The sequence below is a fragment of the Ambystoma mexicanum genome, chromosome 2q, assembly GCF_040938575.1.
Source record: "Ambystoma mexicanum isolate Mex_15411 chromosome 2q, UKY_AmexF1_1, whole genome shotgun sequence".
In the NCBI taxonomy this organism is placed as follows: Eukaryota; Metazoa; Chordata; class Amphibia; order Caudata; family Ambystomatidae; genus Ambystoma; species Ambystoma mexicanum.
The window spans coordinates 125,834,816-125,859,858 of NC_090924.1; the positions used below are offsets into that span (position 1 = coordinate 125,834,816).

General features: G+C 47.5%; 18 non-coding genes across 18 annotated transcripts; all 18 read left to right on the forward strand.

The window, feature by feature from the left end:
• Positions 1-778: 778 nt before the first annotated feature.
• Positions 779-850, forward strand: TRNAP-UGG (transfer RNA proline (anticodon UGG)). Its single transcript has one exon. It is a non-coding gene; the product is annotated as a tRNA-Pro (tRNA).
• A 420-nt stretch (positions 851-1,270) lies between these two features.
• Positions 1,271-1,343, forward strand: TRNAV-CAC (transfer RNA valine (anticodon CAC)). The gene has a single exon. It is a non-coding gene; the product is annotated as a tRNA-Val (tRNA).
• Positions 1,344-2,658: 1,315 nt separating this feature from the next.
• TRNAP-UGG (transfer RNA proline (anticodon UGG)) lies at positions 2,659-2,730 on the forward strand. Its single transcript has one exon. It is a non-coding gene; the product is annotated as a tRNA-Pro (tRNA).
• A 420-nt stretch (positions 2,731-3,150) lies between these two features.
• Positions 3,151-3,223, forward strand: TRNAV-CAC (transfer RNA valine (anticodon CAC)). Its single transcript has one exon. It is a non-coding gene; the product is annotated as a tRNA-Val (tRNA).
• Positions 3,224-4,538: 1,315 nt separating this feature from the next.
• Positions 4,539-4,610, forward strand: TRNAP-UGG (transfer RNA proline (anticodon UGG)). Its single transcript has one exon. It is a non-coding gene; the product is annotated as a tRNA-Pro (tRNA).
• Positions 4,611-6,420: 1,810 nt separating this feature from the next.
• On the forward strand, positions 6,421-6,492 carry TRNAP-UGG (transfer RNA proline (anticodon UGG)). Its single transcript has one exon. It is a non-coding gene; the product is annotated as a tRNA-Pro (tRNA).
• A 1,808-nt stretch (positions 6,493-8,300) lies between these two features.
• Positions 8,301-8,372, forward strand: TRNAP-UGG (transfer RNA proline (anticodon UGG)). The gene has a single exon. It is a non-coding gene; the product is annotated as a tRNA-Pro (tRNA).
• A 420-nt stretch (positions 8,373-8,792) lies between these two features.
• Positions 8,793-8,865, forward strand: TRNAV-CAC (transfer RNA valine (anticodon CAC)). Its single transcript has one exon. It is a non-coding gene; the product is annotated as a tRNA-Val (tRNA).
• Positions 8,866-12,068: 3,203 nt separating this feature from the next.
• TRNAP-UGG (transfer RNA proline (anticodon UGG)) lies at positions 12,069-12,140 on the forward strand. Its single transcript has one exon. It is a non-coding gene; the product is annotated as a tRNA-Pro (tRNA).
• Positions 12,141-12,560: 420 nt separating this feature from the next.
• TRNAV-CAC (transfer RNA valine (anticodon CAC)) lies at positions 12,561-12,633 on the forward strand. Its single transcript has one exon. It is a non-coding gene; the product is annotated as a tRNA-Val (tRNA).
• Positions 12,634-13,972: 1,339 nt separating this feature from the next.
• On the forward strand, positions 13,973-14,044 carry TRNAP-UGG (transfer RNA proline (anticodon UGG)). Its single transcript has one exon. It is a non-coding gene; the product is annotated as a tRNA-Pro (tRNA).
• Positions 14,045-14,464: 420 nt separating this feature from the next.
• On the forward strand, positions 14,465-14,537 carry TRNAV-CAC (transfer RNA valine (anticodon CAC)). Its single transcript has one exon. It is a non-coding gene; the product is annotated as a tRNA-Val (tRNA).
• A 1,315-nt stretch (positions 14,538-15,852) lies between these two features.
• TRNAP-UGG (transfer RNA proline (anticodon UGG)) lies at positions 15,853-15,924 on the forward strand. The gene has a single exon. It is a non-coding gene; the product is annotated as a tRNA-Pro (tRNA).
• A 420-nt stretch (positions 15,925-16,344) lies between these two features.
• TRNAV-CAC (transfer RNA valine (anticodon CAC)) lies at positions 16,345-16,417 on the forward strand. Its single transcript has one exon. It is a non-coding gene; the product is annotated as a tRNA-Val (tRNA).
• A 1,315-nt stretch (positions 16,418-17,732) lies between these two features.
• Positions 17,733-17,804, forward strand: TRNAP-UGG (transfer RNA proline (anticodon UGG)). The gene has a single exon. It is a non-coding gene; the product is annotated as a tRNA-Pro (tRNA).
• A 1,824-nt stretch (positions 17,805-19,628) lies between these two features.
• On the forward strand, positions 19,629-19,700 carry TRNAP-UGG (transfer RNA proline (anticodon UGG)). Its single transcript has one exon. It is a non-coding gene; the product is annotated as a tRNA-Pro (tRNA).
• Positions 19,701-20,120: 420 nt separating this feature from the next.
• On the forward strand, positions 20,121-20,193 carry TRNAV-CAC (transfer RNA valine (anticodon CAC)). Its single transcript has one exon. It is a non-coding gene; the product is annotated as a tRNA-Val (tRNA).
• Positions 20,194-23,451: 3,258 nt separating this feature from the next.
• On the forward strand, positions 23,452-23,523 carry TRNAP-UGG (transfer RNA proline (anticodon UGG)). The gene has a single exon. It is a non-coding gene; the product is annotated as a tRNA-Pro (tRNA).
• Positions 23,524-25,043: the final 1,520 nt, after the last annotated feature.

Sequence of the window (25,043 nt, forward strand, 5' to 3'; positions counted from 1 at the left end):
GACAGAGATTGCTTGGAGCAGCCAAAATATAATAACGGCCATGGCGCTCAAGTAAAGCAGAAAGCTTTTAGTATACACCTTTTGCACTCTTGTCAACGAAGCTGGGCTCTGTGAATGCTCACCCTACGCAAGAAAAGAGAACAGACTTTGCTGGTGACCTAAATATATCTCGCCTGATCGAGCACGATCGAGCTCTGAGTGAGCAGCTGTGCAATGGTCATCTTTACCAAAGGGGAGATGCTGCTTTTTCCAGTGTCACGCCCATGCTCTCAGGGCTGGAGGGAGGAGGGCTGCTTTTTGTTTTTACAGGCAAAAGGAAAGGCCCAGCCCTCAGAGCTTCTGCCAATGCAGATCCCAGCAGGTGCAAAATAAAGGCTCTCCCCCACCTTGCCAGCTGCAGATTGATCAGAAGACTGCTAGTCTAGTGTGTTGGGCCACTTTCTCTCTTCTGTGTATCGTCCCCTCTTATTACATAAACAGCATAAGAGGAATAAAGGAAGGAAGGAAGGAAGGAAGGAAGGAAGGAAGGAAGGAAGGAAGGAAGGAACAGTGTATCGCAAGCACCTTCCACCCTGATGTCAATGGGCCACCAACCTTCGGGATGAGGAGGAGACCTGTGAAGACAGTCAGAGCGTGCCGACTGGGGCATTCATTTGGCTCATACACCGACAAGGCTTTCAGCGGCAGGAACAAACTTCAGGAATAGGCATTCTTGGCCTCGAATCCTAAGGGGGGTGCAAACGCTGAGGACAATTCCGTCAAATGCTCAAAGGACCGTGGCTCGTTGGTCTAGGGGTATGATTCTCGCTTTGGGTGCGAGAGGTCCCGGGTTCAAATCCCGGACGAGCCCAATCAAGGTGGTTAACTTGAGCTCCTTTTTTTTGTTTTTTCAATGTTATTTTCATTGGACAGACTCTCTGGTTTTCTCGGTAAGCAGTAGTCGATGAACAATTCACTTCCTGAACCTCTTTGCGTGCCATGTCCTTGCGACAAGCACTTTGTGTTCTCTGTTAGCTCTCAGTAACATTCCTTGATTTGCTTGTGAGTTTTGGCCGTCCGATCTCAAAGTGGAAATATGTCCTTCCCTCTGTACGCTGCATAGGCCCTCAGCTGGCATACTTGTATATGTGCGCATGCTTGATAGGACGTATGTTTTGGGCTGGATTGTGTGAGCTTCAGGCGCAAGGCATTTGATTAGTCTTTAAGCAGGTCCACTTGCACTGCCCTTTGCACCTGTTCTCCCAGTCCCTACAAAGGTGAGCAAGCAGCTGTTTCTGTAGTGTAGTGGTTATCACGTTCGCCTCACACGCGAAAGGTCCCCGGTTCGAGACCGGGCAGAAACACTCTCTGCTGGCATTTTACACAAAATAGTTTTTTTCCCCTTTTGTCACACACAAATGTAAAGTATGAACTTATTTGCGTTCCCATGGAAATAGCATATGCTCTCAAGAGCTTGAGAAATACACTGGGAAGGCAAGCATCCTCACATGTATTCTGTATATGGGGCCAATAAAAAAATGCACGCGCTTGCATTTTGTGTATGTAATGTTGCAGAGCACAGAGAGGATTTATTTTCCCTACTGCTGGGTATTTGGGTCTCTGGGATCACAGTTGGGTCCGCTCCGTCCTCTGAAATGGTCCATATTAGTTACATAGGTTAGTGTACCAAAGAAATAATACATTTTCATATACAGCTTCTTCATTTCTGTGTTCTGAGGGATTACCAGTTGTAAGAAATGCACTTGCCGGTACAGTGATTCCCTGGCTTTCTCTGGCCCGAGAAAGCTTTTCCTCTGAAGTGGGAACAGAAGTTGGACTGCTTCTGCTGAACTTCCTGAAAGCAGAGCTGGCGGGAGGAGGGACTTTTTGAGTGCTGGGAAAATTTGAGCTGGAAATTTGCATCGGCTGGACAGAGATTGCTTGGAGCAGCCAAAATATAATAACGGCCATGGCGCTCAAGTAAAGCAGAAAGCTTTTAGTATACACCTTTTGCACTCTTGTCAACGAAGCTGGGCTCTGTGAATGCTCACCCTACGCAAGAAAAGAGAACAGACTTTGCTGGTGACCTAAATATATCTCGCCTGATCGAGCACGATCGAGCTCTGAGTGAGCAGCTGTGCAATGGTCATCTTTACCAAAGGGGAGATGCTGCTTTTTCCAGTGTCACGCCCATGCTCTCAGGGCTGGAGGGAGGAGGGCTGCTTTTTGTTTTTACAGGCAAAAGGAAAGGCCCAGCCCTCAGAGCTTCTGCCAATGCAGATCCCAGCAGGTGCAAAATAAAGGCTCTCCCCCACCTTGCCAGCTGCAGATTGATCAGAAGACTGCTAGTCTAGTGTGTTGGGCCACTTTCTCTCTTCTGTGTATCGTCCCCTCTTATTACATAAACAGCATAAGAGGAATAAAGGAAGGAAGGAAGGAAGGAAGGAACAGTGTATCGCAAGCACCTTCCACCCTGATGTCAATGGGCCACCAACCTTCGGGATGAGGAGGAGACCTGTGAAGACAGTCAGAGCGTGCTGACTGGGGCATTCATTTGGCTCATACACCGACAAGGCTTTCAGCGGCAGGAACAAACTTCAGGAATAGGCATTCTTGGCCTCGAATCCTAAGGGGGGTGCAAACGCTGAGGACAATTCCGTCAAATGCTCAAAGGACCGTGGCTCGTTGGTCTAGGGGTATGATTCTCGCTTTGGGTGCGAGAGGTCCCGGGTTCAAATCCCGGACGAGCCCAATCAAGGTGGTTAACTTGAGCTCCTTTTTTTTGTTTTTTCAATGTTATTTTCATTGGACAGACTCTCTGGTTTTCTCGGTAAGCAGTAGTCGATGAACAATTCACTTCCTGAACCTCTTTGCGTGCCATGTCCTTGCGACAAGCACTTTGTGTTCTCTGTTAGCTCTCAGTAACATTCCTTGATTTGCTTGTGAGTTTTGGCCGTCCGATCTCAAAGTGGAAATATGTCCTTCCCTCTGTACGCTGCATAGGCCCGCAGCTGGCATACTTGTATATGTGCGCATGCTTGATAGGATGTATGTTTTAGGCTGGATTGTGTGAGCTTCAGGCGCAAGGCATTTGATTAGTCTTTAAGCAGGTCCACTTGCACTGCCCTTTGCACCTGTTCTCCCAGTCCCTACAAAGGTGAGCAAGCAGCTGTTTCTGTAGTGTAGTGGTTATCACGTTCGCCTCACACGCGAAAGGTCCCCGGTTCGAGACCGGGCAGAAACACTCTCTGCTGGCATTTTACACAAAATAGTTTTTTTCCCCTTTTGTCACACACAAATGTAAAGTATGAACTTATTTGCGTTCCCATGGAAATAGCATATGCTCTCAAGAGCTTGAGAAATACACTGGGAAGGCAAGCATCCTCACATGTATTCTGTATATGGGGCCAATAAAAAAATGCACGCGCTTGCATTTTGTGTATGTAATGTTGCAGAGCACAGAGAGGATTTATTTTCCCTACTGCTGGGTATTTGGGTCTCTGGGATCACAGTTGGGTCCGCTCCGTCCTCTGAAATGGTCCATATTAGTTACATAGGTTAGTGTACCAAAGAAATAATACATTTTCATATACAGCTTCTTCATTTCTGTGTTCTGAGGGATTACCAGTTGTAAGAAATGCACTTGCCGGTACAGTGATTCCCTGGCTTTCTCTGGCCCGAGAAAGCTTTTCCTCTGAAGTGGGAACAGAAGTTGGACTGCTTCTGCTGAACTTCCTGAAAGCAGAGCTGGCGGGAGGAGGGACTTTTTGAGTGCTGGGAAAATTTGAGCTGGAAATTTGCATCGGCTGGACAGAGATTGCTTGGAGCAGCCAAAATATAATAACGGCCATGGCGCTCAAGTAAAGCAGAAAGCTTTTAGTATACACCTTTTGCACTCTTGTCAACGAAGCTGGGCTCTGTGAATGCTCACCCTGCGCAAGAAAAGAGAACAGACTTTGCTGGTGACCTAAATATATCTCGCCTGATCGAGCACGATCGAGCTCTGAGTGAGCAGCTGTGCAATGGTCATCTTTACCAAAGGGGAGATGCTGCTTTTTCCAGTGTCACGCCCATGCTCTCAGGGCTGGAGGGAGGAGGGCTGCTTTTTGTTTTTACAGGCAAAAGGAAAGGCCCAGCCCTCAGAGCTTCTGCCAATGCAGATCCCAGCAGGTGCAAAATAAAGGCTCTCCCCCACCTTGCCAGCTGCAGATTGATCAGAAGACTGCTAGTCTAGGGTGTTGGGCCACTTTCTCTCTTCTGTGTATCGTCCCCTCTTATTACATAAACAGCATAAGAGGAATAAAGGAAGGAAGGAAGGAAGGAAGGAACAGTGTATCGCAAGCACCTTCCACCCTGATGTCAATGGGCCACCAACCTTCGGGATGAGGAGGAGACCTGTGAAGACAGTCAGAGCGTGCCGACTGGGGCATTCATTTGGCTCATACACCGACAAGGCTTTCAGCGGCAGGAACAAACTTCAGGAATAGGCATTCTTGGCCTCGAATCCTAAGGGGGGTGCAAACGCTGAGGACAATTCCGTCAAATGATCAAAGGACCGTGGCTCGTTGGTCTAGGGGTATGATTCTCGCTTTGGGTGCGAGAGGTCCCGGGTTCAAATCCCGGACGAGCCCAATCAAGGTGGTTAACTTGAGCTCCTTTTTTTTGTTTTTTCAATGTTATTTTCATTGGACAGACTCTCTGGTTTTCTCGGTAAGCAGTAGTCGATGAACAATTCACTTCCTGAACCTCTTTGCGTGCCATGTCCTTGCGACAAGCACTTTGTGTTCTCTGTTAGCTCTCAGTAACATTCCTTGATTTGCTTTTGAGTTTTGGCCGTCCGATCTCAAATTGGAAATATGTCCTTCCCTCTGTACGCTGCATAGGCCCTCAGCTGGCATACTTGTATATGTGCGCATGCTTGATAGGACGTATGTTTTAGGCTGGATTGTGTGAGCTTCAGGCGCAAGGCATTTGATTAGTCTTTAAGCAGGTCCACTTGCACTGCCCTTTGCACCTGTTCTCCCAGTCCCTACAAAGGTGAGCAAGCAGCTGTTTCTGTAGTGTAGTGGTTATCACGTTCGCTTCACACGCGAAAGGTCCCCCCGGTTCGAGACCGGGCAGAAACACTCTCTGCTGGCATTTTACACAAAATAGTTTTTTTCCCCTTTTGTCACACACACATGTAAAGTATGAACTTATTTGCGTTCCCATGGAAATAGCATATGCTCTCAAGAGCTTGAGAAATACACTGGGAAGGCAAGCATCCTCACATGTATTCTGTATATGGGGCCAATAAAAAAATGCACGCGCTTGCATTTTGTGTATGTAATGTTGCAGAGCACAGAGAGGATTTATTTTCCCTACTGCTGGGTATTTGGGTCTCTGGGATCACAGTTGGGTCCGCTCCGTCCTCTGAAATGGTCCATATTAGTTACATAGGTTAGTGTACCAAAGAAATAATACATTTTCATATACAGCTTCTTCATTTCTGTGTTCTGAGGGATTACCAGTTGTAAGAAATGCACTTGCCGGTACAGTGATTCCCTGGCTTTCTCTGGCCCGAGAAAGCTTTTCCTCTGAAGTGGGAACAGAAGTTGGACTGCTTCTGCTGAACTTCCTGAAAGCAGAGCTGGCGGGAGGAGGGACTTTTTGAGTGCTGGGAAAATTTGAGCTGGAAATTTGCATCGGCTGGACAGAGATTGCTTGGAGCAGCCAAAATATAATAACGGCCATGGCGCTCAAGTAAAGCAGAAAGCTTTTAGTATACACCTTTTGCACTCTTGTCAACGAAGCTGGGCTCTGTGAATGCTCACCCTGCGCAAGAAAAGAGAACAGACTTTGCTGGTGACCTAAATATATCTCGCCTGATCGAGCACGATCGAGCTCTGAGTGAGCAGCTGTGCAATGGTCATCTTTACCAAAGGGGAGATGCTGCTTTTTCCAGTGTCACGCCCATGCTCTCAGGGCTGGAGGGAGGAGGGCTGCTTTTTGTTTTTACAGGCAAAAGGAAAGGCCCAGCCCTCAGAGCTTCTGCCAATGCAGATCCCAGCAGGTGCAAAATAAAGGCTCTCCCCCACCTTGCCAGCTGCAGATTGATCAGAAGACTGCTAGTCTAGGGTGTTGGGCCACTTTCTCTCTTCTGTGTATCGTCCCCTCTTATTACATAAACAGCATAAGAGGAATAAAGGAAGGAAGGAAGGAAGGAAGGAACAGTGTATCGCAAGCACCTTCCACCCTGATGTCAATGGGCCACCAACCTTCGGGATGAGGAGGAGACCTGTGAAGACAGTCAGAGCGTGCCGACTGGGGCATTCATTTGGCTCATACACCGACAAGGCTTTCAGCGGCAGGAACAAACTTCAGGAATAGGCATTCTTGGCCTCGAATCCTAAGGGGGGTGCAAACGCTGAGGACAATTCCGTCAAATGCTCAAAGGACCGTAGCTCGTTGGTCTAGGGGTATGATTCTCGCTTTGGGTGCGAGAGGTCCCGGGTTCAAATCCCGGACGAGCCCAATCAAGGTGGTTAACTTGAGCTCCTTTTTTTTGTTTTTTCAATGTTATTTTCATTGGACAGACTCTCTGGTTTTCTCGGTAAGCAGTAGTCGATGAACAATTCACTTCCTGAACCTCTTTGCGTGCCATGTCCTTGCGACAAGCACTTTGTGTTCTCTGTTAGCTCTCAGTAACATTCCTTGATTTGCTTGTGAGTTTTGGCCGTCCGATCTCAAAGTGGAAATATGTCCTTCCCTCTGTACGCTGCATAGGCCCTCAGCTGGCATACTTGTATATGTGCGCATGCTTGATAGGACGTATGTTTTAGGCTGGATTGTGTGAGCTTCAGGCGCAAGGCATTTGATTAGTCTTTAAGCAGGTCCACTTGCACTGCCCTTTGCACCTGTTCTCCCAGTCCCTACAAAGGTGAGCAAGCAGCTGTTTCTGTAGTGTAGTGGTTATCACGTTCGCCTCACACGGGAAAGGTCCCCGGTTCGAGACCGGGCAGAAACACTCTCTGCTGGCATTTTACACAAAATAGTTTTTTTCCCCTTTTGTCACACACAAATGTAAAGTATGAACTTATTTGCGTTCCCATGGAAATAGCATATGCTCTCAAGAGCTTGAGAAATACACTGGGAAGGCAAGCATCCTCACATGTTTTCTGTATATGGGGCCAATAAAAAAATGCACGCGCTTGCATTTTGTGTATGTAATGTTGCAGAGCACAGAGAGGATTTATTTTCCCTACTGCTGGGTATTTGGGTCTCTGGGATCACAGTTGGGTCCGCTCCGTCCTCTGAAATGGTCCATATTAGTTACATAGGTTAGTGTACCAAAGAAATAATACATTTTCATATACAGCTTCTTCATTTCTGTGTTCTGAGGGATTACCAGTTGTAAGAAATGCACTTGCCGGTACAGTGATTCCCTGGCTTTCTCTGGCCCGAGAAAGCTTTTCCTCTGAAGTGGGAACAGAAGTTGGACTGCTTCTGCTGAACTTCCTGAAAGCAGAGCTGGCGGGAGGAGGGACTTTTTGAGTGCTGGGAAAATTTGAGCTGGAAATTTGCATCGGCTGGACAGAGATTGCTTGGAGCAGCCAAAATATAATAACGGCCATGGCGCTCAAGTAAAGCAGAAAGCTTTTAGTATACACCTTTTGCACTCTTGTCAACGAAGCTGGGCTCTGTGAATGCTCACCCTACGCAAGAAAAGAGAACAGACTTTGCTGGTGACCTAAATATATCTCGCCTGATCGAGCACGATCGAGCTCTGAGTGAGCAGCTGTGCAATGGTCATCTTTACCAAAGGGGAGATGCTGCTTTTTCCAGTGTCACGCCCATGCTCTCAGGGCTGGAGGGAGGAGGGCTGCTTTTTGTTTTTACAGGCAAAAGGAAAGGCCCAGCCCTCAGAGCTTCTGCCAATGCAGATCCCAGCAGGTGCAAAATAAAGGCTCTCCCCCACCTTGCCAGCTGCAGATTGATCAGAAGACTGCTAGTCTAGTGTGTTGGGCCACTTTCTCTCTTCTGTGTATCGTCCCCTCTTATTACATAAACAGCATAAGAGGAATAAAGGAAGGAAGGAAGGAAGGAAGGAACAGTGTATCGCAAGCACCTTCCACCCTGATGTCAATGGGCCACCAACCTTCGGGATGAGGAGGAGACCTGTGAAGACAGTCAGAGCGTGCCGACTGGGGCATTCATTTGGCTCATACACCGACAAGGCTTTCAGCGGCAGGAACAAACTTCAGGAATAGGCATTCTTGGCCTCGAATCCTAAGGGGGGTGCAAACGCTGAGGACAATTCCGTCAAATGCTCAAAGGACCGTGGCTCGTTGGTCTAGGGGTATGATTCTCGCTTTGGGTGCGAGAGGTCCCGGGTTCAAATCCCGGACGAGCCCAATCAAGGTGGTTAACTTGAGCTCCTTTTTTTTGTTTTTTCAATGTTATTTTCATTGGACAGACTCTCTGGTTTTCTCGGTAAGCAGTAGTCGATGAACAATTCACTTCCTGAACCTCTTTGCGTGCCATGTCCTTGCGACAAGCACTTTGTGTTCTCTGTTAGCTCTCAGTAACATTCCTTGATTTGCTTGTGAGTTTTGGCCGTCCGATCTCAAAGTGGAAATATGTCCTTCCCTCTGTACGCTGCATAGGCCCTCAGCTGGCATACTTGTATATGTGCGCATGCTTGATAGGACGTATGTTTTAGGCTGGATTGTGTGAGCTTCAGGCGCAAGGCATTTGATTAGTCTTTAAGCAGGTCCACTTGCACTGCCCTTTGCACCTGTTCTCCCAGTCCCTACAAAGGTGAGCAAGCAGCTGTTTCTGTAGTGTAGTGGTTATCACGTTCGCCTCACACGCGAAAGGTCCCCGGTTCGAGACCGGGCAGAAACACTCTCTGCTGGCATTTTACACAAAATAGTTTTTTTCCCCTTTTGTCACACACAAATGTAAAGTATGAACTTATTTGCGTTCCCATGGAAATAGCATATGCTCTCAAGAGCTTGAGAAATACACTGGGAAGGCAAGCATCCTCACATGTATTCTGTATATGGGGCCAATAAAAAAATGCACGCGCTTGCATTTTGTGTATGTAATGTTGCAGAGCACAGAGAGGATTTATTTTCCCTACTGCTGGGTATTTGGGTCTCTGGGATCACAGTTGGGTCCGCTCCGTCCTCTGAAATGGTCCATATTAGTTACATAGGTTAGTGTACCAAAGAAATAATACATTTTCATATACAGCTTCTTCATTTCTGTGTTCTGAGGGATTACCAGTTGTAAGAAATGCACTTGCCGGTACAGTGATTCCCTGGCTTTCTCTGGCCCGAGAAAGCTTTTCCTCTGAAGTGGGAACAGAAGTTGGACTGCTTCTGCTGAACTTCCTGAAAGCAGAGCTGGCGGGAGGAGGGACTTTTTGAGTGCTGGGAAAATTTGAGCTGGAAATTTGCATCGGCTGGACAGAGATTGCTTGGAGCAGCCAAAATATAATGACGGCCATGGCGCTCAAGTAAAGCAGAAAGCTTTTAGTATACACCTTTTGCACTCTTGTCAACGAAGCTGGGCTCTGTGAATGCTCACCCTACGCAAGAAAAGAGAACAGACTTTGCTGGTGACCTAAATATATCTCGCCTGATCGAGCACGATCGAGCTCTGAGTGAGCAGCTGTGCAATGGTCATCTTTACCAAAGGGGAGATGCTGCTTTTTCCAGTGTCACGCCCATGCTCTCAGGGCTGGAGGGAGGAGGGCTGCTTTTTGTTTTTACAGGCAAAAGGAAAGGCCCAGCCCTCAGAGCTTCTGCCAATGCAGATCCCAGCAGGTGCAAAATAAAGGCTCTCCCCCACCTTGCCAGCTGCAGATTGATCAGAAGACTGCTAGTCTAGTGTGTTGGGCCACTTTCTCTCTTCTGTGTATCGTCCCCTCTTATTACATAAACAGCATAAGAGGAATAAAGGAAGGAAGGAAGGAAGGAAGGAAGGAAGGAACAGTGTATCGCAAGCACCTTCCACCCTGATGTCAATGGGCCACCAACCTTCGGGATGAGGAGGAGACCTGTGAAGACAGTCAGAGCGTGCCGACTGGGGCATTCATTTGGCTCATACACCGACAAGGCTTTCAGCGGCAGGAACAAACTTCAGGAATAGGCATTCTTGGCCTCGAATCCTAAGGGGGGTGCAAACGCTGAGGACAATTCCGTCAAATGCTCAAAGGACCGTGGCTCGTTGGTCTAGGGGTATGATTCTCGCTTTGGGTGCGAGAGGTCCCTGGTTCAAATCCCGGACGAGCCCAATCAAGGTGGTTAACTTGAGCTCCTTTTTTTTGTTTTTTCAATGTTATTTTCATTGGACAGACTCTCTGGTTTTCTCGGTAAGCAGTAGTCGATGAACAATTCACTTCCTGAACCTCTTTGCGTGCCATGTCCTTGCGACAAGCACTTTGTGTTCTCTGTTAGCTCTCAGTAACATTCCTTGATTTGCTTGTGAGTTTTGGCCGTCCGATCTCAAAGTGGAAATATGTCCTTCCCTCTGTACGCTGCATAGGCCCTCAGCTGGCATACTTGTATATGTGCGCATGCTTGATAGGACGTATGTTTTAGGCTGGATTGTGTGAGCTTCAGGCGCAAGGCATTTGATTAGTCTTTAAGCAGGTCCACTTGCACTGCCCTTTGCACCTGTTCTCCCAGTCCCTACAAAGGTGAGCAAGCAGCTGTTTCTGTAGTGTAGTGGTTATCACGTTCGCCTCACACGCGAAAGGTCCCCTGTTCGAGACCGGGCAGAAACACTCTCTGCTGGCATTTTACACAAAATAGTTTTTTTCCCCTTTTGTCACACACAAATGTAAAGTATGAACTTATTTGCGTTCCCATGGAAATAGCATATGCTCTCAAGAGCTTGAGAAATACACTGGGAAGGCAAGCATCCTCACATGTATTCTGTATATGGGGCCAATAAAAAAATGCACGCGCTTGCATTTTGTGTATGTAATGTTGCAGAGCACAGAGAGGATTTATTTTCCCTACTGCTGGGTATTTGGGTCTCTGGGATCACAGTTGGGTCTGCTCCGTCCTCTGAAATGGTCCATATTAGTTACATAGGTTAGTGTACCAAAGAAATAATACATTTTCATATACAGCTTCTTCATTTCTGTGTTCTGAGGGATTACCAGTTGTAAGAAATGCACTTGCCGGTACAGTGATTCCCTGGCTTTCTCTGGCCCGAGAAAGCTTTTCCTCTGAAGTGGGAACAGAAGTTGGACTGCTTCTGCTGAACTTCCTGAAAGCAGAGCTGGCGGGAGGAGGGACTTTTTGAGTGCTGGGAAAATTTGAGCTGGAAATTTGCATCGGCTGGACAGAGATTGCTTGGAGCAGCCAAAATATAATAACGGCCATGGCGCTCAAGTAAAGCAGAAAGCTTTTAGTATACACCTTTTGCACTCTTGTCAACGAAGCTGGGCTCTGTGAATGCTCACCCTACGCAAGAAAAGAGAACAGACTTTGCTGGTGACCTAAATATATCTCGCCTGATCGAGCACGATCGAGCTCTGAGTGAGCAGCTGTGCAATGGTCATCTTTACCAAAGGGGAGATGCTGCTTTTTCCAGTGTCACGCCCATGCTCTCAGGGCTGGAGGGAGGAGGGCTGCTTTTTGTTTTTACAGGCAAAAGGAAAGGCCCAGCCCTCAGAGCTTCTGCCAATGCAGATCCCAGCAGGTGCAAAATAAAGGCTCTCCCCCACCTTGCCAGCTGCAGATTGATCAGAAGACTGCTAGTCTAGTGTGTTGGGCCACTTTCTCTCTTCTGTGTATCGTCCCCTCTTATTACATAAACAGCATAAGAGGAATAAAGGAAGGAAGGAAGGAAGGAAGGAACAGTGTATCGCAAGCACCTTCCACCCTGATGTCAATGGGCCACCAACCTTCGGGATGAGGAGGAGACCTGTGAAGACAGTCAGAGCGTGCCGACTGGGGCATTCATTTGGCTCATACACCGACAAGGCTTTCAGCGGCAGGAACAAACTTCAGGAATAGGCATTCTTGGCCTCGAATCCTAAGGGGGGTGCAAACGCTGAGGACAATTCCGTCAAATGCTCAAAGGACCGTGGCTCGTTGGTCTAGGGGTATGATTCTCGCTTTGGGTGCGAGAGGTCCCGGGTTCAAATCCCGGACGAGCCCAATCAAGGTGGTTAACTTGAGCTCCTTTTTTTTGTTTTTTCAATGTTATTTTCATTGGACAGACTCTCTGGTTTTCTCGGTAAGCAGTAGTCGATGAACAATTCACTTCCTGAACCTCTTTGCGTGCCATGTCCTTGCGACAAGCACTTTGTGTTCTCTGTTAGCTCTCAGTAACATTCCTTGATTTGCTTGTGAGTTTTGGCCGTCCGATCTCAAAGTGGAAATATGTCCTTCCCTCTGTACGCTGCATAGGCCCTCAGCTGGCATACTTGTATATGTGCGCATGCTTGATAGGACGTATGTTTTAGGCTGGATTGTGTGAGCTTCAGGCGCAAGGCATTTGATTAGTCTTTAAGCAGGTCCACTTGCACTGCCCTTTGCACCTGTTCTCCCAGTCCCTACAAAGGTGAGCAAGCAGCTGTTTCTGTAGTGTAGTGGTTATCACGTTCGCCTCACACGCGAAAGGTCCCCGGTTCGAGACCGGGCAGAAACACTCTCTGCTGGCATTTTACACAAAATAGTTTTTTTCCCCTTTTGTCACACACAAATGTAAAGTATGAACTTATTTGCGTTCCCATGGAAATAGCATATGCTCTCAAGAGCTTGAGAAATACACTGGGAAGGCAAGCATCCTCACATGTATTCTGTATATGGGGCCAATAAAAAAATGCACGCGCTTGCATTTTGTGTATGTAATGTTGCAGAGCACAGAGAGGATTTATTTTCCCTACTGCTGGGTATTTGGGTCTCTGGGATCACAGTTGGGTCCGCTCCGTCCTCTGAAATGGTCCATATTAGTTACATAGGTTAGTGTACCAAAGAAATAATACATTTTCATATACAGCTTCTTCATTTCTGTGTTCTGAGGGATTACCAGTTGTAAGAAATGCACTTGCCGGTACAGTGATTCCCTGGCTTTCTCTGGCCCGAGAAAGCTTTTCCTCTGAAGTGGGAACAGAAGTTGGACTGCTTCTGCTGAACTTCCTGAAAGCAGAGCTGGCGGGAGGAGGGACTTTTTGAGTGCTGGGAAAATTTGAGCTGGAAATTTGCATCGGCTGGACAGAGATTGCTTGGAGCAGCCAAAATATAATAACGGCCATGGCGCTCAAGTAAAGCAGAAAGCTTTTAGTATACACCTTTTGCACTCTTGTCAACGAAGCTGGGCTCTGTGAATGCTCACCCTACGCAAGAAAAGAGAACAGACTTTGCTGGTGACCTAAATATATCTCGCCTGATCGAGCACGATCGAGCTCTGAGTGAGCAGCTGTGCAATGGTCATCTTTACCAAAGGGGAGATGCTGCTTTTTCCAGTGTCACGCCCATGCTCTCAGGGCTGGAGGGAGGAGGGCTGCTTTTTGTTTTTACAGGCAAAAGGAAAGGCCCAGCCCTCAGAGCTTCTGCCAATGCAGATCCCAGCAGGTGCAAAATAAAGGCTCTCCCCCACCTTGCCAGCTGCAGATTGATCAGAAGACTGCTAGTCTAGTGTGTTGGGCCACTTTCTCTCTTCTGTGTATCGTCCCCTCTTATTACATAAACAGCATAAGAGGAATAAAGGAAGGAAGGAAGGAAGGAAGGAAGGAAGGAAGGAAGGAAGGAAGGAACAGTGTATCGCAAGCACCTTCCACCCTGATGTCAATGGGCCACCAACCTTCGGGATGAGGAGGAGACCTGTGAAGACAGTCAGAGCGTGCCGACTGGGGCATTCATTTGGCTCATACACCGACAAGGCTTTCAGCGGCAGGAACAAACTTCAGGAATAGGCATTCTTGGCCTCGAATCCTAAGGGGGGTGCAAACGCTGAGGACAATTCCGTCAAATGCTCAAAGGACCGTGGCTCGTTGGTCTAGGGGTATGATTCTCGCTTTGGGTGTGAGAGGTCCCGGGTTCAAATCCCGGACGAGCCCAATCAAGGTGGTTAACTTGAGCTCCTTTTTTTTGTTTTTTCAATGTTATTTTCATTGGACAGACTCTCTGGTTTTCTCGGTAAGCAGTAGTCGATGAACAATTCACTTCCTGAACCTCTTTGCGTGCCATGTCCTTGCGACAAGCACTTTGTGTTCTCTGTTAGCTCTCAGTAACATTCCTTGATTTGCTTGTGAGTTTTGGCCGTCCGATCTCAAAGTGGAAATATGTCCTTCCCTCTGTACGCTGCATAGGCCCTCAGCTGGCATACTTGTATATGTGCGCATGCTTGATAGGACGTATGTTTTGGGCTGGATTGTGTGAGCTTCAGGCGCAAGGCATTTGATTAGTCTTTAAGCAGGTCCACTTGCACTGCCCTTTGCACCTGTTCTCCCAGTCCCTACAAAGGTGAGCAAGCAGCTGTTTCTGTAGTGTAGTGGTTATCACGTTCGCCTCACACGCGAAAGGTCCCCGGTTCGAGACCGGGCAGAAACACTCTCTGCTGGCATTTTACACAAAATAGTTTTTTTCCCCTTTTGTCACACACAAATGTAAAGTATGAACTTATTTGCGTTCCCATGGAAATAGCATATGCTCTCAAGAGCTTGAGAAATACACTGGGAAGGCAAGCATCCTCACATGTTTTCTGTATATGGGGCCAATAAAAAAATGCACGCGCTTGCATTTTGTGTATGTAATGTTGCAGAGCACAGAGAGGATTTATTTTCCCTACTGCTGGGTATTTGGGTCTCTGGGATCACAGTTGGGTCCGCTCCGTCCTCTGAAATGGTCCATATTAGTTACATAGGTTAGTGTACCAAAGAAATAATACATTTTCATATACAGCTTCTTCATTTCTGTGTTCTGAGGGATTACCAGTTGTAAGAAATGCACTTGCCGGTACAGTGATTCCCTGGCTTTCTCTGGCCCGAGAAAGCTTTTCCTCTGAAGTGGGAACAGAAGTTGGACTGCTTCTGCTGAACTTCCTGAAAGCAGAGCTGGCGGGAGGAGGGACTTTTTGAGTGCTGGGAAAATTTGAGCTGGAAATTTGCATCGGCTGGACAGAGATTGCTTGGAGCAGCCAAAATATAATAACGGCCATGGCGCTCAAGTAAAGCAGAAAGCTTTTAGTATACACCTTTTGCACTCTTGTCAACGAAGCTGGGCTCTGTGAATGCTCACCCTACGCAAGAAAAGAGAACAGACTTTGCTGGTGACCTAAATATATCTCGCCTGATCGAGCACGATCGAGCTCTGAGTGAGCAGCTGTGCAATGGTCATCTTTACCAAAGCGGAGATGCTGCTTTTTCCAGTGTCACGCCCATGCTCTCAGGGCTGGAGGGAGGAGGGCTGCTTTTTGTTTTTACAGGCAAAAGGAAAGGCCCAGCCCTCAGAGCTTCTGCCAATGCAGATCCCAGCAGGTGCAAAATAAAGGCTCTCCCCCACCTTGCCAGCTGCAGATTGATCAGAAGACTGCTAGTCTAGTGTGTTGGGCCACTTTCTCTCTTCTGTGTATCGTCCCCTCTTATTACATAAACAGCATAAGAGGAATAAAGGAAGGAAGGAAGGAAGGAAGGAACAGTGTATCGCAAGCACCTTCCACCCTGATGTCAATGGGCCACCAACCTTCGGGATGAGGAGGAGACCTGTGAAGACAGTCAGAGCGTGCCGACTGGGGCATTCATTTGGCTCATACACCGACAAGGCTTTCAGCGGCAGGAACAAACTTCAGGAATAGGCATTCTTGGCCTCGAATCCTAAGGGGGGTGCAAACGCTGAGGACAATTCCGTCAAATGCTCAAAGGACCGTGGCTCGTTGGTCTAGGGGTATGATTCTCGCTTTGGGTGCGAGAGGTCCCGGGTTCAAATCCCGGACGAGCCCAATCAAGGTGGTTAACTTGAGCTCCTTTTTTTTGTTTTTTCAATGTTATTTTCATTGGACAGACTCTCTGGTTTTCTCGGTAAGCAGTAGTCGATGAACAATTCACTTCCTGAACCTCTTTGCGTGCCATGTCCTTGCGACAAGCACTTTGTGTTCTCTGTTAGCTCTCAGTAACATTCCTTGATTTGCTTGTGAGTTTTGGCCGTCCGATCTCAAAGTGGAAATATGTCCTTCCCTCTGTACGCTGCATAGGCCCTCAGCTGGCATACTTGTATATGTGCGCATGCTTGATAGGACGTATGTTTTAGGCTGGATTGTGTGAGCTTCAGGCGCAAGGCATTTGATTAGTCTTTAAGCAGGTCCACTTGCACTGCCCTTTGCACCTGTTCTCCCAGTCCCTACAAAGGTGAGCAAGCAGCTGTTTCTGTAGTGTAGTGGTTATCACGTTCGCCTCACACGCGAAAGGTCCCCGGTTCGAGACCGGGCAGAAACACTCTCTGCTGGCATTTTACACAAAATAGTTTTTTTCCCCTTTTGTCACACACAAATGTAAAGTATGAACTTATTTGCGTTCCCACGGAAATAGCATATGCTCTCAAGAGCTTGAGAAATACACTGGGAAGGCAAGCATCCTCACATTTATTCTGTATATGGGGCCAATAAAAAAAAAAACGCGCTTGCATTTTGTGTATGTAATGTTGCAGAGCACAGAGAGGATTTATTTTCCCTACTGCTGGGTATTTGGGTCTCTGGGATCACAGTTGGGTCCGCTCCGTCCTCTGAAATGGTCCATATTAGTTACATAGGTTAGTGTACCAAAGAAATAATACATTTTCATATACAGCTTCTTCATTTCTGTGTTCTGAGGGATTACCAGTTGTAAGAAATGCACTTGCCGGTACAGTGATTCCCTGGCTTTCTCTGGCCCGAGAAAGCTTTTCCTCTGAAGTGGGAACAGAAGTTGGACTGCTTCTGCTGAACTTCCTGAAAGCAGAGCTGGCGGGAGGAGGGACTTTTTGAGTGCTGGGAAAATTTGAGCTGGAAATTTGCATCGGCTGGACAGAGATTGCTTGGAGCAGCCAAAATATAATAACGGCCATGGCGCTCAAGTAAAGCAGAAAGCTTTTAGTATACACCTTTTGCACTCTTGTCAACGAAGCTGGGCTCTGTGAATGCTCACCCTACGCAAGAAAAGAGAACAGACTTTGCTGGTGACCTAAATATATCTCGCCTGATCGAGCACGATCGAGCTCTGAGTGAGAAGCTGTGCAATGGTCATCTTTACCAAAGGGGAGATGCTGCTTTTTCCAGTGTCACGCCCATGCTCTCAGGGCTGGAGGGAGGAGGGCTGCTTTTTGTTTTTACAGGCAAAAGGAAAGGCCCAGCCCTCAGAGCTTCTGCCAATGCAGATCCCAGCAGGTGCAAAATAAAGGCTCTCCCCCACCTTGCCAGCTGCAGATTGATCAGAAGACTGCTAGTCTAGTGTGTTGGGCCACTTTCTCTCTTCTGTGTATCGTCCCCTCTTATTACATAAACAGCATAAGAGGAATAAAGGAAGGAAGGAAGGAAGGAAGGAACAGTGTATCGCAAGCACCTTCCACCCTGATGTCAATGGGCCACCAACCTTCGGGATGAGGAGGAGACCTGTGAAGACAGTCAGAGCGTGCCGACTGGGGCATTCATTTGGCTCATACACCGACAAGGCTTTCAGCGGCAGGAACAAACTTCAGGAATAGGCATTCTTGGCCTCGAATCCTAAGGGGGGTGCAAACGCTGAGGACAATTCCGTCAAATGCTCAAAGGACCGTGGCTCGTTGGTCTAGGGGTATGATTCTCGCTTTGGGTGCAAGAGGTCCCGGGTTCAAATCCCGGACGAGCCCAATCAAGGTGGTTAACTTGAGCTCCTTTTTTTTGTTTTTTCAATGTTATTTTCATTGGACAGACTCTCTGGTTTTCTCGGTAAGCAGTAGTCGATGAACAATTCACTTCCTGAACCTCTTTGCGTGCCATGTCCTTGCGACAAGCACTTTGTGTTCTCTGTTAGCTCTCAGTAACATTCCTTGATTTGCTTGTGAGTTTTGGCCGTCCGATCTCAAAGTGGAAATATGTCCTTCCCTCTGTACGCTGCATAGGCCCTCAGCTGGCATACTTGTATATGTGCGCATGCTTGATAGGACGTATGTTTTAGGCTGGATTGTGTGAGCTTCAGGCGCAAGGCATTTGATTAGTCTTTAAGCAGGTCCACTTGCACTGCCCTTTGCACCTGTTCTCCCAGTCCCTACAAAGGTGAGCAAGCAGCTGTTTCTGTAGTGTAGTGGTTATCACGTTCGCCTCACACGCGAAAGGTCCCCTGTTCGAGACCGGGCAGAAACACTCTCTGCTGGCATTTTACACAAAATAGTTTTTTTCCCCTTTTGTCACACACAAATGTAAAGTATGAACTTATTTGCGTTCCCATGGAAATAGCATATGCTCTCAAGAGCTTGAGAAATACACTGGGAAGGCAAGCATCCTCACATGTATTCTGTATATGGGGCCAATAAAAAAATGCACGCGCTTGCATTTTGTGTATGTAATGTTGCAGAGCACAGAGAGGATTTATTTTCCCTACTGCTGGGTATTTGGGTCTCTGGGATCACAGTTGGGTCCGCTCCGTCCTCTGAAATGGTCCATATTAGTTACATAGGTTAGTGTACCAAAGAAATAATACATTTTCATATACAGCTTCTTCATTTCTGTGTTCTGAGGGATTACCAGTTGTAAGAAATGCACTTGCCGGTACAGTGATTCCCTGGCTTTCTCTGGCCCGAGAAAGCTTTTCCTCTGAAGTGGGAACAGAAGTTGGACTGCTTCTGCTGAACTTCCTGAAAGCAGAGCTGGCGGGAGGAGGGACTTTTTGAGTGCTGGGAAAATTTGAGCTGGAAATTTGCATCGGCTGGACAGAGATTGCTTGGAGCAGCCAAAATATAATAACGGCCATGGCGCTCAAGTAAAGCAGAAAGCTTTTAGTATACACCTTTTGCACTCTTGTCAACGAAGCTGGGCTCTGTGAATGCTCACCCTACGCAAGAAAAGAGAACAGACTTTGCTGGTGACCTAAATATATCTCGCCTGATCGAGCACGATCGAGCTCTGAGTGAGCAGCTGTGCAATGGTCATCTTTACCAAAGGGGAGATGCTGCTTTTTCCAGTGTCACGCCCATGCTCTCAGGGCTGGAGGGAGGAGGGCTGCTTTTTGTTTTTACAGGCAAAAGGAAAGGCCCAGCCCTCAGAGCTTCTGCCAATGCAGATCCCAGCAGGTGCAAAATAAAGGCTCTCCCCCACCTTGCCAGCTGCAGATTGATCAGAAGACTGCTAGTCTAGTGTGTTGGGCCACTTTCTCTCTTCTGTGTATCGTCCCCTCTTATTACATAAACAGCATAAGAGGAATAAAGGAAGGAAGGAAGGAAGGAAGGAAGGAAGGAAGGAAGGAACAGTGTATCGCAAGCACCTTCCACCCTGATGTCAATGGGCCACCAACCTTCGGGATGAGGAGGAGACCTGTGAAGACAGTCAGAGCGTGCCGACTGGGGCATTCATTTGGCTCATACACCGACAAGGCTTTCAGCGGCAGGAACAAACTTCAGGAATAGGCATTCTTGGCCTCGAATCCTAAGGGGGGTGCAAACGCTGAGGACAATTCCGTCAAATGCTCAAAGGACCGTGGCTCGTTGGTCTAGGGGTATGATTCTCGCTTTGGGTGCGAGAGGTCCCGGGTTCAAATCCCGGACGAGCCCAATCAAGGTGGTTAACTTGAGCTCCTTTTTTTTGTTTTTTCAATGTTATTTTCATTGGACAGACTCTCTGGTTTTCTCGGTAAGCAGTAGTCGATGAACAATTCACTTCCTGAACCTCTTTGTGTGCCATGTCCTTGCGACAAGCACTTTGTGTTCTCTGTTAGCTCTCAGTAACATTCCTTGATTTGCTTGTGAGTTTTGGCCGTCCGATCTCAAAGTGGAAATATGTCCTTCCCTCTGTACGCTGCATAGGCCCTCAGCTGGCATACTTGTATATGTGCGCATGCTTGATAGGACGTATGTTTTAGGCTGGATTGTGTGAGCTTCAGGCGCAAGGCATTTGATTAGTCTTTAAGCAGGTCCACTTGCACTGCCCTTTGCACCTGTTCTCCCAGTCCCTACAAAGGTGAGCAAGCAGCTGTTTCTGTAGTGTAGTGGTTATCACGTTCGCCTCACACGCGAAAGGTCCCCGGTTCGAGACCGGGCAGAAACACTCTCTGCTGGCATTTTACACAAAATAGTTTTTTTCCCCTTTTGTCACACACAAATGTAAAGTATGAACTTATTTGCGTTCCCATGGAAATAGCATATGCTCTCAAGAGCTTGAGAAATACACTGGGAAGGCAAGCATCCTCACATGTATTCTGTATATGGGGCCAATAAAAAAATGCACGCGCTTGCATTTTGTGTATGTAATGTTGCAGAGCACAGAGAGGATTTATTTTCCCTACTGCTGGGTATTTGGGTCTCTGGGATCACAGTTGGGTCCGCTCCGTCCTCTGAAATGGTCCATATTAGTTACATAGGTTAGTGTACCAAAGAAATAATACATTTTCATATACAGCTTCTTCATTTCTGTGTTCTGAGGGATTACCAGTTGTAAGAAATGCACTTGCCGGTACAGTGATTCCCTGGCTTTCTCTGGCCCGAGAAAGCTTTTCCTCTGAAGTGGGAACAGAAGTTGGACTGCTTCTGCTGAACTTCCTGAAAGCAGAGCTGGCGGGAGGAGGGACTTTTTGAGTGCTGGGAAAATTTGAGCTGGAAATTTGCATCGGCTGGACAGAGATTGCTTGGAGCAGCCAAAATATAATAACGGCCATGGCGCTCAAGTAAAGCAGAAAGCTTTTAGTATACACCTTTTGCACTCTTGTCAACGAAGCTGGGCTCTGTGAATGCTCACCCTACGCAAGAAAAGAGAACAGACTTTGCTGGTGACCTAAATATATCTCGCCTGATCGAGCACGATCGAGCTCTGAGTGAGCAGCTGTGCAATGGTCATCTTTACCAAAGGGGAGATGCTGCTTTTTCCAGTGTCACGCCCATGCTCTCAGGGCTGGAGGGAGGAGGGCTGCTTTTTGTTTTTACAGGCAAAAGGAAAGGCCCAGCCCTCAGAGCTTCTGCCAATGCAGATCCCAGCAGGTGCAAAATAAAGGCTCTCCCCCACCTTGCCAGCTGCAGATTGATCAGAAGACTGCTAGTCTAGTGTGTTGGGCCACTTTCTCTCTTCTGTGTATCGTCCCCTCTTATTACATAAACAGCATAAGAGGAATAAAGGAAGGAAGGAAGGAAGGAAGGAACAGTGTATCGCAAGCACCTTCCACCCTGATGTCAATGGGCCACCAACCTTCGGGATGAGGAGGAGACCTGTGAAGACAGTCAGAGCGTGCCGACTGGGGCATTCATTTGGCTCATACACCGACAAGGCTTTCAGCGGCAGGAACAAACTTCAGGAATAGGCATTCTTGGCCTCGAATCCTAAGGGGGGTGCAAACGCTGAGGACAATTCCGTCAAATGCTCAAAGGACCGTGGCTCGTTGGTCTAGGGGTATGATTCTAGCTTTGGGTGCGAGAGGTCCCGGGTTCAAATCCCGGACGAGCCCAATCAAGGTGGTTAACTTGAGCTCCTTTTTTTGTTTTTTCAATGTTATTTTCATTGGACAGACTCTCTGGTTTTCTCGGTAAGCAGTAGTCGATGAACAATTCACTTCCTGAACCTCTTTGCGTGCCATGTCCTTGCGACAAGCACTTTGTGTTCTCTGTTAGCTCTCAGTAACATTCCTTGATTTGCTTGTGAGTTTTGGCCGTCCGATCTCAAAGTGGAAATATGTCCTTCCCTCTGTACGCTGCATAGGCCCTCAGCTGGCATACTTGTATATGTGCGCATGCTTGATAGGACGTATGTTTTAGGCTGGATTGTGTGAGCTTCAGGCGCAAGGCATTTGATTAGTCTTTAAGCAGGTCCACTTGCACTGCCCTTTGCACCTGTTCTCCCAGTCCCTACAAAGGTGAGCAAGCAGCTGTTTCTGTAGTGTAGTGGTTATCACGTTCGCCTCACACGCGAAAAGTCCCCTGTTCGAGACCGGGCAGAAACACTCTCTGCTGGCATTTTACACAAAATAGTTTTTTTCCCCTTTTGTCACACACAAATGTAAAGTATGAACTTATTTGCGTTCCCATGGAAATAGCATATGCTCTCAAGAGCTTGAGAAATACACTGGGAAGGCAAGCATCCTCACATGTATTCTGTATATGGGGCCAATAAAAAAATGCACGCGCTTGCATTTTGTGTATGTAATGTTGCAGAGCACAGAGAGGATTTATTTTCCCTACTGCTGGGTATTTGGGTCTCTGGGATCACAGTTGGGTCTGCTCCGTCCTCTGAAATGGTCCATATTAGTTACATAGGTTAGTGTACCAAAGAAATAATACATTTTCATATACAGCTTCTTCATTTCTGTGTTCTGAGGGATTACCAGTTGTAAGAAATGCACTTGCCGGTACAGTGATTCCCTGGCTTTCTCTGGCCCGAGAAAGCTTTTCCTCTGAAGTGGGAACAGAAGTTGGACTGCTTCTGCTGAACTTCCTGAAAGCAGAGCTGGCGGGAGGAGGGACTTTTTGAGTGCTGGGAAAATTTGAGCTGGAAATTTGCATCGGCTGGACAGAGATTGCTTGGAGCAGCCAAAATATAATAACGGCCATGGCGCTCAAGTAAAGCAGAAAGCTTTTAGTATACACCTTTTGCACTCTTGTCAACGAAGCTGGGCTCTGTGAATGCTCACCCTACGCAAGAAAAGAGAACAGACTTTGCTGGTGACCTAAATATATCTCGCCTGATCGAGCACGATCGAGCTCTGAGTGAGCAGCTGTGCAATGGTCATCTTTACCAAAGGGGAGATGCTGCTTTTTCCAGTGTCACGCCCATGCTCTCAGGGCTGGAGGGAGGAGGGCTGCTTTTTGTTTTTACAGGCAAAAGGAAAGGCCCAGCCCTCAGAGCTTCTGCCAATGCAGATCCCAGCAGGTGCAAAATAAAGGCTCTCCCCCACCTTGCCAGCTGCAGATTGATCAGAAGACTGCTAGTCTAGTGTGTTGGGCCACTTTCTCTCTTCTGTGTATCGTCCCCTCTTATTACATAAACAGCATAAGAGGAATAAAGGAAGGAAGGAAGGAAGGAAGGAAGGAAGGAAGGAAGGAAGGAAGGAAGGAAGGAAGGAAGGAAGGAAGGAAGGAAGGAAGGAAGGAAGAGTGTATCGCAAGCACCTTCCACCCTGATGTCAATGGGCCACCAACCTTCGGGATGAGGAGGAGACCTGTGAAGACAGTCAGAGCGTGCCGACTAGGGCATTCATTTGGCTCATACACCGACAAGGCTTTCAGCGGCAGGAACAAACTTCAGGAATAGGCATTCTTGGCCTCGAATCCTAAGGGGGGTGCAAACGCTGAGGACAATTCCGTCAAATGCTCAAAGGACCGTGGCTCGTTGGTCTAGGGGTATGATTCTCGCTTTGGGTGCGAGAGGTCCCGGGTTCAAATCCCGGACGAGCCCAATCAAGGTGGTTAACTTGAGCTCCTTTTTTTTTGTTTTTTCAATGTTATTTTCATTGGACAGACTCTCTGGTTTTCTCGGTAAGCAGTAGTCGATGAACAATTCACTTCCTGAACCTCTTTGCGTGCCATGTCCTTGCGACAAGCACTTTGTGTTCTCTGTTAGCTCTCAGTAACATTCCTTGATTTGCTTGTGAGTTTTGGCCGTCCGATCTCAAAGTGGAAATATGTCCTTCCCTCTGTACGCTGCATAGGCCCTCAGCTGGCATACTTGTATATGTGCGCATGCTTGATAGGACGTATGTTTTAGGCTGGATTGTGTGAGCTTCAGGCGCAAGGCATTTGATTAGTCTTTAAGCAGGTCCACTTGCACTGCCCTTTGCACCTGTTCTCCCAGTCCCTACAAAGGTGAGCAAGCAGCTGTTTCTGTAGTGTAGTGGTTATAAAGGTCCCCGGTTCGAGACCGGGCAGAAACACTCTCTGCTGGCATTTTACACAAAATAGTTTTTTTCCCCTTTTGTCACACACAAATGTAAAGTATGAACTTATTTGCGTTCCCATGGAAATAGCATATGCTCTCAAGAGCTTGAGAAATACACTGGGAAGGCAAGCATCCTCACATGTATTCTGTATATGGGGCCAATAAAAAAATGCACGCGCTTGCATTTTGTGTATGTAATGTTGCAGAGCACAGAGAGGATTTATTTTCCCTACTGCTGGGTATTTGGGTCTCTGGGATCACAGTTGGGTCCGCTCCGTCCTCTGAAATGGTCCATATTAGTTACATAGGTTAGTGTACCAAAGAAATAATACATTTTCATATACAGCTTCTTCATTTCTGTGTTCTGAGGGATTACCAGTTGTAAGAAATGCACTTGCCGGTACAGTGATTACCTGGCTTTCTCTGGCCCGAGAAAGCTTTTCCTCTGAAGTGGGAACAGAAGTTGGACTGCTTCTGCTGAACTTCCTGAAAGCAGAGCTGGCGGGAGGAGGGACTTTTTGAGTGCTGGGAAAATTTGAGCTGGAAATTTGCATCGGCTGGACAGAGATTGCTTGGAGCAGCCAAAATATAATAACGGCCATGGCGCTCAAGTAAAGCAGAAAGCTTTTAGTATACACCTTTTGCACTCTTGTCAACGAAGCTGGGCTCTGTGAATGCTCACCCTACGCAAGAAAAGAGAACAGACTTTGCTGGTGACCTAAATATATCTCGCCTGATCGAGCACGATCGAGCTCTGAGTGAGCAGCTGTGCAATGGTCATCTTTACCAAAGGGGAGATGCTGCTTTTTCCAGTGTCACGCCCATGCTCTCAGGGCTGGAGGGAGGAGGGCTGCTTTTTGTTTTTACAGGCAAAAGGAAAGGCCCAGCCCTCAGAGCTTCTGCCAATGCAGATCCCAGCAGGTGCAAAATAAAGGCTCTCCCCCACCTTGCCAGCTGCAGATTGATCAGAAGACTGCTAGTCTAGTGTGTTGGGCCACTTTCTCTCTTCTGTGTATCGTCCCCTCTTATTACATAAACAG